Source organism: Eubalaena glacialis, chromosome X (assembly GCF_028564815.1).
Source record: "Eubalaena glacialis isolate mEubGla1 chromosome X, mEubGla1.1.hap2.+ XY, whole genome shotgun sequence".
Taxonomy (NCBI): Eukaryota; Metazoa; Chordata; class Mammalia; order Artiodactyla; family Balaenidae; genus Eubalaena; species Eubalaena glacialis.
In genome coordinates this window covers 114,832,873-114,845,272 of record NC_083736.1, presented here as the reverse complement: position 1 = coordinate 114,845,272, position 12,400 = coordinate 114,832,873, and positions in this window count along the sequence as shown.

The following is a 12,400-nucleotide window of genomic DNA, read 5'->3' as shown; positions in this document are numbered from 1 at the left end:
TGGGGGCATTTGTAATTAGAGTCTTTGCAAGTCTCTAGAGAAAAGACATTTCATTCTAAACTTTCAGCTATGTGGCAGCTTGAATTGTTTAACACTGTGCCGTGGTTTTGCTTGGGTCATATTGAAATACTTCTGTAGTACTTCCAAGATTGCTTTAAGTAATGAATGTATTGTAACATTGTAAGGAAACATAAGGATTAATGTTGACATAAAAATGCTAACATTCGTAAAAGGAAAATTGTTATGGATTTCTTATTTATTCCTTGATATTTGGAACTTTGAAAGGGCTGGAATTTCATTACATAATCTTAATGTGGCATGGCTAGTGAATTTTAGATTTCACAAGTGTGTCTATAAGAATCTTATAGGAAAAAATAAATGAAGGCTTCCTAACATAACATATATCAATGTAGTGTCTTCTGGGAAATGCATTTTATTAATGATTTAATTTCTTATTTTTCCACAGGATTTGAAGTTCCAATTAAAACCCTGTTTGGGCCATTGCGTTACTGCCTGCTAGTGCTTAATCTTCACCGAAAGCCTCATCGCTTATTTTAAAACAAAAGAAGAACGAGGTAAGGAGAAAAGTAATGAAATGCAGCATAACACGTCTTTCAAAGTAAGGGGGAGTAGCTTTTTAAAAATGATCTAGGATCAGTGACATTCAGAAATTATTTGCTGAACACTAAATGTGCTCAAGTGTGGCATCTCAATTCCAAGGACTCTATGTCTTCTATTATGAAATGAACCACACAGGGTTATTTTTTTCTCTTTGATGTTGCAGTAGCCTAAGGTAATAATTATTAATGTCACTGATATACCACAAATGGTAATGTGGATTGCAAAATGAATCTTCTACTTTATTTAATAGCGATTCTATGATGCTCTGGTGCTAAAATGAGTATAATTGACAACCTTAAATGTTATTTTTTTAAAAAGTATTCACAATTCTAGTATTATTCTAATAACAGATCATGTCCATATTTGCTCATATCATGGGGTCATACTTAACAGCTTTCTGTCCACTCCATCATGACGTCTTTTAATCCTCATATTGTTAATTCATCATTTCTGAAATACTTAGTCTGACATTTCTTTGGAATGTTATGCTGCACTGAGTAACACTGCCTATATCAGAGGAATGATATAATCAGAGGTGTCATTTAAAGATGCACTATCAGTCTCTAAACTCAAATCTAACAAAACATGTAGATATGAAAAGAAAGTTGAAAAGTATTCACACTTTTCCCCTGTAGTCTCTAATAATGGGATGTTTTAAATCAAATTAAAAACTTGAATAAAAAATTATTTGCCACGAAAGACAGATCACTCCCAAATGAATTGATATGTAATGTTTATATTCATACCAATTGGGACTGACTTATTGAAGATGACAATTATCTTATTGATTCTGGATTTTCAAAGTATAAACAGGTAAAGCTATGGCTATAATAGTGGCAAAGTAGTTAATTTTGTTGGACCTGTTAGCCTTAGAGTGAACTACACTTTCGAGTGTCTCTAGAAGTTTCAGCATGTTTGAGAAGATTCAGGGACTATATATTAATCTCTGAATCTCAACCCTCCTTTTAGGGTCTATCAAGGTGCCTGTGTTTGTCGAATGTTGGAAGGTAGGGAGCAAGGGAGAGAAGAGTTATGCTTCACAGCAGCCTAGAAATTGGTCTACTGCCCTGTGTAAACATGGTTTGCTATATGGCACTAAGGATTTTGATAAAATACTTCAAGTTTGGATTCTCTTTCTTATGCTAGTCTCCACTTAAGAGTTTATTACTGAACTATGCCCATATTCCTCATTAATTCATCAGCAGCCTCTTTAGTGTATTTAACTTTCATTTAAGCCTCAGATCACAGGTGCTGAGAACACCAATGGGGAAAGTTTAACAGCCAGCATAATATGCTAACTTGTTTTCAATAAGCTTTAATTTAATTTAATTTAATTTAACTCTATTTTAATAGTTGACTTACGTATGAGATTCACCCTGTAAGTGCACTATAACCCTTTTTAGTGTTTGTATCTTAAAAAATAAAAATCCATCTCTGTGAAATGTAACTTACTGTTACCAGAAATGTTATCAGTGCTCATATGTTTATTAGGTATAATGGTAGCTGGCTTATGTGTTGCATCTTTGTATATCATCTAGTCTTAAGACCTCGAACTAGTAGTTTGACTCACTAATTCTCATAATTTTTTATAAGGTAAAAATAAGTAAGATGTGACTGCCCTCCCTTTAGGATGTGGTAAAGGAACACCCCAAGGCTACCTCTGCATTGAATCACCATTTAAGTTCAGTTTATCTAATATATATTGATCACATTCCATTCCAGGCAATGTCTCTAGGTTTATAAAAATGAATAAAACATGACCCTTGTCTTCTCAGATCATATAATGATTGAGGAAGCCAAGTATATACATCATTTTAATACAGTCTGTTGAGCATTCTGAGATATGTGTAGGATGATATTGAAACCCTGAATAGGGACATTCAAACCAGCTTGAGGAGGAGGTTAGGCCAATGAAGAAATACTTGAAGAGATAATGCCTATCAAAATGTGAGTAGAAGACAGCCAGGCAAAAAAAAAAAAAAAAAAAAAAGATGTGGAGCTTCATAGAGCAGCAGGAAGAGGGGTTTTAAGTCACAGATATGATTAAAATGAAGGTTACCTCTCCTAATGTATGATATGGCAGTGAAAAACAGAACGCTTCCTGAAGAAAAGAGAAGGCTTCCTGAATAAGGTAAAGGTTGACAGAAGTCTGAAAGTATAAGTAACCCAAAGAAAGAATCGAGAAAGAATGTTTTCTAAATAGAAAGAATAACACCCAAAGATTGTGTTCATAAGCTTGCTTGACGTCCATTTGCATGGCATCAGTGAAAATAAATTTAAGAATCAATGGTCCTTTTTTTCTCATTCTCTACATTGTAAGTAGTCAATGCATTGATTTCTACCTCTTTGAACTCTGAGTAAAATCATAAACATAAAATTGCAAAACTGAAGGAAATGTAGTTTCTACTTCATTCAGACTCTCATTTTCTAGATGAAGAAATTGAGGAAGCTCAGAGGGGTGATATGACTTGTTCAAGGGTGAGCTGTTGGTAATTTTCAGAGCCTCAGTAAGATCCAATACCCCCATATCAGCAGAAAAACTTAAAAACTGAAGTATTTTAGTATTGCTTCCCTCAATACTGCAGATTACCATTAGAGACAGGAAAGTCTAGAGGTTAAAAGTGTTGGCTCTAGAGTTAAAATATTTGCTTTCAGCAAGTACATGTCAAGTGACTTTAGGCAAGTGATATAATCTCTTTTTGCTTCAGATCTATCATCTATAAAACAGGGGATAATAATGTAAAATGCTTAGATCAGTACCTAACATAATAAGCACTCCATAAATGTGCTATTACTATCTGTCTTTAGGCAATCAAGTATTAGCATACATGTATAGACGGTGGTATGGGCACTCTCGAAATTGATTTTATTATCCAAATCAGTTTTTAAATTTTGTTGTAATGACTATCACATCACCTATTTTACCAAAACCTTTCTAATTTAAAATGTTTTAGAACTTCCATGTACACAGAGTCCAAATTATATGATTTTAAATTATTATCAGTAATGGAAAATATTAAATTTTTATAAATTAAGTAATATGAAATACTGGTTAAAGGATATTCAAGTAGAAATTGGAAATCTGTCTATTAATTTGAAATGTGAAAAACATTCCTACCTAAACAAACTTGTCTATGAATCTGTTTCTTGTACGAGAATATAGGAATGGCTATATAACCTTGCATCTGATCTCAATCTTATGTTCCAGTACCCCTACAATACAACAGATTAAAACTGAAAGCAAAGTGGTATAAATTACATACTTACATACTTTACAGAAAAAAGAAAGATCAGTACAGTCCTGCATTTCAGAAGGATGATGGCTTTCATTCATTTGGCAAAACCACTTTAAGGACATTTTTATTCTTAAAAAGTTTTGGTCTGATATAAATTTCCTATCCAGTGGATATTAGACTTTTACTGCAGAGCTTTTGGACATTAGATAGCTACATATGACATGAGACACCTCAGTGCTTCCTAAGTCATTATAGTCACTGCTAATGAATTGAAACCTTTAGATCTACAATGTGATTCATAAATCAAAGCAACATTTTATACACATTTATGTGATCTACAGTTGTGCAAACAGAAATTAACTAAATAGAACTATTACCATCTTGGGAAAAATGTGAATTTGTTTTGCAATTTAAATAACAAAGACTTAAAAAATAATTTGCTATGTTTGGAAGTATAAGTAATTTATAAAATGCAGAGGATATGATTTTTAAAATAGACGTTTACAGTATATGACCTATAAATAAAACTGTTACATAAAATACTCAATGACCAGGTGGTCACATTTCACAAATCATAGATTACTGGGTTTTCTTAACACAATAATATCCTCAGTGTTTCTGTATTATGGTATAAGTTTCTAGATACTATTATAAGAAACTTTTATTTATTTATTTTCTTCTATTTAAAAAAATATAGTAGTAATAAATGTTCAAAGCTTACAAGTTTAGATTATATTCTTTAGGGAGCAAAATCTGACAACTCCCTTCTCTTCTTTTGGAGAAAGAATTATAAAGGAAACCAGATATCATGAATCTATTTTATTTTACTTTTATTTTTTATTTTTTTAATAGATCTTTATTGGAGTATAATTGCTTCACAATACCGTGTTAGTTTCTGTTGCACAACAAAGCGAATCAGCCATATGCATACACATGTCCCCATATCCCCTCCCCATTGAGCCTCCCTCCCATCCTCCCTATCCCACCTCTCTAGGTCATCGCAAAGCACTGAGCCAATCTCCCTGTGCTATGCTGCTGCTTCCCACCAGCCAACTATTTTACATTCAGTAGTGTATATATGTCGATGCTACTCTCAGCCCCAGCTTCGCTTTCCCACCCCATGTCATCAAGTCCACTCTCTATGCCTACCTCTTTATTCCTGCCCTGCAACTAGGTTCATCAGTACCATTTTTTTTTTATATTCCATATATATGCGTTAGCATATGGTATTTGTTTTTCTCTTTCTGACCTACTTCACTCTGTATGACAGACTCTAGGTCCATCCACCTCACTACAGATAACTCAATTGTGTTTCTTTTTAAGGCTGAGTAATATTCCATTGTACATATGTGCCACATCTTCTTTATCCATTCATCTGTGGATGGACATTTAGGTTGGTTCCATGTCCTGGCTATTGTAAATAGTGCTGCAATGAATATTGTGGTGCATGTCTCTTTTTGAATTACAGTTTTCTCAGGGTATATGCCCAGTAGTGGGACTGCTGGGTCATATGGTAGTTCTATTTTTAGTTTTTTAAGGAACCTCCATACTGTTCTCTATAGTGGCTGTATCAATTTACATTCCCCCCAACAGTGTAGGAGGGTTCCCTTTTCACCACACCCTTTCCATCATTTATTGTTTCTAGCTTTTTTGATAATGGCCATTCTGACTGGTGTGAGGTGATACCTCATTGTGGTTTTGATTTGCATTTCTCTAATAATTAGTGATGTTGAGCATCTTTTCATGTGCCTCTTGGCCATCTGTATGTCTTTCTTGGTGAAATGTTTATTTAGGTCTTCTGCCCATTTTTAAACTGGATTGTTTGTCTTTTTGATATTGAACTCCATGAGCTGTTTGCATATTTTGGAGATTAATCCTTTGTCTGTTGTTTCATTTGCAAATATTTTCTCCCATTCCAAGGGTTGTCTTTTTGTCTTGTTTATGGTTTCCTTTGCTGTGCAAAAGCTTTTAAGTTTAATTAAGTCTCATTTTTTTAAAATTTTATTTCTGTTACTCTAGGAGGTGGGTCCAAAAAGTTCTTGCTGTGATTTATGTCAAAGTGTTTTTCCTATGTTTTCCTCTAAAAGTTTTATAGTGTCTGGTCTTACATTTAAGTCTTTAATCCATTTTGAGTTTATTTTTGTGTATGGTGTTAGGTAATGTTTTAATTTCATTCTTTTACATGTAGCTGTCCAGTTTTCCCAGCACCACTTATTGAAGAGGCTGTCTTTAAATGGACAACCATGAAGAAATGGACAAATTCTTGGAAAGGTACAATTTTCCAAGACTGAACCAGGAAGAATTAGAAAATATAAACAGACATATCACAAGTAATGAAATTGAAACCATAATTTAAAATCTTCCAACAAACAAAAGTCCAGGACCAGATGGCTTCACAGGTGAATTCTATCAAACATTTAGAGAAGAGCTAACACCAATCCTCCTCAAACTCTTCCAAAAAATTGCAGAGGGAGAAACACTCCCAAATTCATTCTACGAGGCCACCATCACCCTGATACCAAAACCAGAAAAGGATATCCCCAAAAAAGAAAATTACAGACCAATATCACTGATGAACATAGATGTAAAAATCCTGAACAAAATACTAGCAAACAGAATCCAACAGCACATTAAAAGGATCATACACCATGATCAAGTGGGATTTATCCCAGGGATGCAAGGATTCTTCAATATATGCAAATCAATCAATGTGATACAACACATTAACAAATTAAGGAATAAAAACCATATGATCATCTCAATAGATGCAGAAAAAGCTTTTGACAAAATTCAACACCCATTTATGATAAAAACTCTCCAGAAAATGGGCACAGAGGGAACCTACCTCAACATAATAAAGGCTGTATATGACAAACCCACAGCAAGCATCATACTCAATGGTGAAAAACTGAAAGCATTTCCACTAGAATCAGGAACAAGACAAGGATGTCCACTGTTGTCACTCTTGTTCAACATAGTTTTGGAAGTCCTAGCCACAGCAATCAGAGAAGAAAAAGAAATAAAAGGAATACAAATTGGAAAAGAAGAAGTAAAACTGTCACTATTTGCCAATGACATGATACTATACATAGAAAATCCTAAAGATGCCACCAGAAAACTACTAGAACTAATCAATGAATTTGGTAAGGTTTCAGGATACAAAATTAATGCACAGAAATCTCTGGCATTCCTATACACCAACAACAAAAAATCAGAAAGAGAAATTAAGGAAACACTCCCATTTACCATTGCAACAAAAAGAATAAAATACCTAGGAATAAACCTGCCTAAGGAGGTGAAAGACTTGTACTCAGAAAACTATAAAACACTGATGAAAGAAATCAAAGATGACAAAACAGATGGAGAAATATACCATGTTCTTGGATTGGAAGAATCAATATTGTGAAAATGACTATACTACCCAAAGCAATCTACAGATTCAGTGTGATCCCTTTCAAACTACTAATGGCATTCTTCACAGAATTAGAACAAAAAATCTGACAATTCGTATGGAAACACAAAAGACCCCGAATAGCAAAAGCAATCTTGAGAAAGAAAAACGGAGTTGGAGGAATCAGGCTCCTGGGCTTCAAACTATACCACAAAGCTACAGTAATCAAGACAGTATGGTACTGGCACAAAAACAGACATATAGATCAATGGTAGAGGATAGAATGCCAGAGATAAACCCATGCACATATGGGCACCTATTTTATGACAAAGGAGGAATCTATTTTAAAAACCCACTTTCAGGTAATAGCTAGAGTATATTTTTCTCTCTCCACACTGTTCTACTATGAGAACTACTATGTAAAACTAATTTCTAGGTACTCTATGGTTTACATTTATGACCTGATTATTTTATGCCCACAAAAAGTTACCAAGAAAGGCATAGAGACTATACAATTTAGAAAGGCATTCATTAAATGTGGGGTAGAATCCACCAGTGAAACCATCTGGTCCTGGGCTTTTCTTTGTTGGAAGGTTTATGATTGCTCATTCAATCTCCTTACTGTCTGTTCAGATTTTCTATTCCTCCATGATTCAGTTTTGGTAGGTTGTATGTTTTGGGGAATTTATCCATTTTTTCTAGGTTATCCAATTTGCTTGTGTGTAATTGTTTATAGTAGTTTCTTATGATCCTTAGTATTTATGTGGTGTCAGTGTAATGTTTCCTCTTTCATTTCTGATTTTATTCGTTTGAGTCTTCTCTCTTTTTTCTTAGTCTAGATAAAGGTTTGCCAATTTTGTTTATCTTTTCAAAAAACCAGCTTTTAGTTTTGTTGATCTTTTCTATTGTCTTTCTAGTCTCTTGGTCCTTTGTTTCCATTCTGATTGTTATTGTCTTCAATTCTACTAACTCTGGGCTTAGTTTTTTCTTCTTCTAGTTCCTTGAGGTGTAAAGTTAGATTGTTTATTTGCAATCTTTCTTTTTTCTTAATGTAGGCGTTTGTCCCTCTCAGAACTGCTTTTGTTGCAGCCTGTAAGTTTAGGTATGTTTTGTTTCCATTTTCATTTGTCTCAAGATATATTTCTGCTTTGACCCATTGGCTGTTTAGGAGCATGCTGTTTAGTCTCCACATATTTGTGAATTTTCCAGTTTTCCTCATTATTGATTTATTTCACAGTGTGTGTGTGTGTGTGTGTATAAAATCATGTTGTACACTTTAAATCTATTATATTTTTTATTTGTCAATTGTACCTCATTAAAGCTGGAAAAAATAAACTTCACCTTCTCAGCTTAAAAATATACATAAAAAGTAAACTAAATTAAATTTTTTAAAAGGTCTTCAACATCTGAGATTGAAACAAGAGACTTTCTTCCTAAGACTTGGTCAATCAAAACAAAAGCAAAAACCAGCAGCAAACAAAAACTAAAACCTGCATTCCTCAACCATTTTTATTAATTCTTATTAATTGAAATTTTACTAAGTTCAATATGTTTCAAGATGTTTTAAATGTGCATTTTCATATCAGAAGTCAGGCATCAATTAAAAAACAATCTATTGACAGCTAATTTTCTATGTCTATCATTTATGATTTCACTTTCTTTCGTATCACTTTATAATATCCTCCTAAAGTTATTCTGTCACAAATTTTTAAGTTTGCATATGAAACTTCTTTGTCTTGACCAAAAATGATTGTGTATATAGATTGTAAACATTGTCCTCACAGTGACTGGTTTCCTTGAAAGAATGGTATGTGTGGGACTTTCTTGGTGGCACAGTGGTTAAGAATCCGCCTGCCAATGCAGGGGACATGGATTCGAGCCCTGGCCTGGGAAGATCTCACATACCGCGGAGCAACTAAGCCCATGCACTGAGCCTGCGCTCTAGAGTCTGCGAACCACAACTACTGAAGCCCACGGGCCTAGAGCCCGTGCTCCGCAACAAAGAGAAGCCACCGCACTGAGAAGCCTGCGCACCACAACGAAGAGTAGCCGCCGCTCACCGCAACTAGAGAAAGCCCATGTGCAGCAACGAAGACCCAATGCAGCCAAAAATAAATAAATTAATTTAAAAAAAAAAAGAATGGTATGTGTGAGTGTGTGTGTGTGTGTGTCTGTATGTCTGTGCCAGTATCCATGTGTATGTGTGTATATGTGTGTTTCTGCAAACATGATAGAGGGAAGGAGAGAAAGAGGGAGAGAGGGAGAAAAAACACTAACTTTTGCTGAGGAGAGAATTCAAGTCAAATAACTGAGGTACACTAAAATTCAAGGAAGGGAAGTGTATATTAACTTTTCATTCCTAGCGTAACCACCAATATATAAATTAATGAGACTTCCTTAAATTTTAATTTGAGGCTAGGTTTGGAAAAAATTTCTGTAGTAAACAATAAATATATTGACCTATTAAAAGTGTAGTTTATTTCAAGCATAACTGAATTCCTTAAATATGGAACAACTTTTGGAAAACAGCCTTTATTACGCTTGATATAATTCAAATAAAATTTAATCAATTCTTAAGGAGTGCAAGTTTTGTTTTTTTTTTTCCTATTGTGACCTTTTATTCCATTTCAAAACCCTTATTTTGGCTTCTATTATTATTGTTGTCGTTGTTGTTGGTTTGAGTTGGCTAAAGATTCTTTTGCAGCATCTTATTAAAGAGAAAAGAACATTAACTTTCATTGGAAAACAAAAATTACATCTGCATTCAAAATTGTGTTATGGGAGCATTCTCTTACTTTAACAAACATGTTTTTGTTTGTACCATTAACTGTGAGTCATTTGGATCTACAGAAAATAAAATCAATGCCTGTGACTTACATTTTTATTTTCACTAAGGCCTCATCAGTAAGATGGAAAAAAAATAAAGACAAAAATTCTAGCTCCTGGATTTCTTCTCCCTCTCAGTAAATACAGCCATCTCTCAGTAATATTTTCCATTTTGGAGGTACATCACCAAGAAGGTAATTTGTGAAAGGTAATTTGTCAGGACTTGTGATTATGTATTTCTTGGACCCATTTGATTTCCACCAAAGTCTTTCTCTCTGATTTTCTGGCTTTAAGATTTATTTTCAAATTCCTTTTGTATTTACAAATGATGTGCTTGACAGATATGTTACAAGGATTGTTATACATGCAATAGAGTGTTTTAAAAAATTACTCACTTTGCTTATAAGCCAGTTTATTGTCCTTTATGCAAAGTAACAAGCCATTCTGTCATGGATGAAAGATCTTGATTTGAGTGTTTACAGCGTACAACTCCTTCATGGCTGAAAGCTTCTAGTGATTTCAATCTTTCTGTCACCCATACAAATCCCGTATCTACATACAGAGTCTGATTACAATAGGTAAAGATTTATTTTTCAATTATTAGTTGCAATAGTTTCTTGATTAAATGTCTCTATTGCTAAGAGTGTTCCATCCTTTCAAGACCTCCACCACCACCCTTCACCCAGCTGCCATCAGAAAAATCATTACTTGACAATAAAACACCATTTCAGATTTTTGTTTGGATTGGGGCTGTCAGCTTATTTTAAATTAATTCTTTGATTTTTAATGTATCACTCAAGTTTAAAGACATTATATATGACAATTCTTACTGTCAATTCTAAATGTAAATAGTTATACATTTAGAGAATTTTAAGGTTCATACTTGGGGTGTTCTTATCATGAATGAATAAACCAGATTCTTACAATGGAAAAGCTACTGCCTGGGAGTGAGCTACTTATACTGACATTTTGGAACTACCACAATTCCATTTAGGAAAATGTTAACATAGTAGTTTAACGGCAGGGGAAAATCTGACTCAATGCCTTTCTTAGCCAAAAAACCAGATTGGATAATGAAAAATCCTTATTGACAATAGGAAACACCCTGTTACATTTGCAATTACAGTGTTCCTCTTAATCCAGTATCTCAGTATGTGTTATTACCCTTGCAATCCTTATATTAATCTGCACTAATTGGGGTAATTCTTGCTCCCATTTTGAGAACTGGGAAATGAAAAAGTAATTTTTTTCAAGGTCACGTATTATATCTATGATAGAGACTGAAACAAAAATTTATCATTGCAGGTTCCGTGCAATGTGTTTCTTAAGGAATTTCTGTCATTATTCTCAGTCAATTCTCTTAACCACTAAATAACTGCTTCTGACAAATCAATGAAGGTAACTACCAAGTCAAATCTAACACAGAGAAAGCAATAATAATAAATACCTAGCAGATGCATGGTGCTTGGCACTTTACAAAGTATTTTCACACCCATTGTCTCATTTTTTTTAGAACAACCTTAGAAGCAGGTAAGGTAGGTATTTTTATCCTTATTTTAGAGGTGTGGAATGTAAAACTCAGAGAGGTTAAATTACTCAGCCAAAATCACAGAGCTAGGAAGTAGAAGAGCCAGGATTCTAATGTAGATCTTTTGCCTCCAAACACTGCAATTTTAATACTAAAATATAGTGCCATCCAAAGACTTATAATCTGTAACTAGACAAATATCTAAGCATACTTGTCAAAACTCAAACATCATTTATCAGATAATTTCATTTTTGTTAAATGTACCTTATTCACAAAACTATGCATGTTAAGAAACAAAATATTCAGAAAACATAGATTTGAGAAACTGTTGTATCTGAGTATCTGTTCTATCCAATTATTTATATCCTAATGAATTTTCATATCTGTTATTTAGTTATCTAAGATGAATATTACTAACCACATTTTATATGTGAAGAAACAAACTCAGAAAGGTTTAAAAACTTACCTCAGATTGCAGTTTGTAACTTGGTGGAGCCAGTATGCAAACCAATATCTGTCTTGTCCTCTAAGGCTTTGTTTTTTCCTAAGTCATGTAAACAGTCAATAAAAGAGTTATTTTATTGATGGTGGAATCCTTTCTCAACATATACATATATCAAACCATCATGTTGTACACTTTACATATATTGCAATTTTATTTGTCAACTATACTTCAATAAAGTTGGAAAAAAGTTACTTTGATGTTGTAGGCTTCCCTGTACAGGAACTATATGTATATTTCGCATATAAATGTTTTTGTTAAATATATCGCTAACTCTTAACTGGGATTCCTCAAAT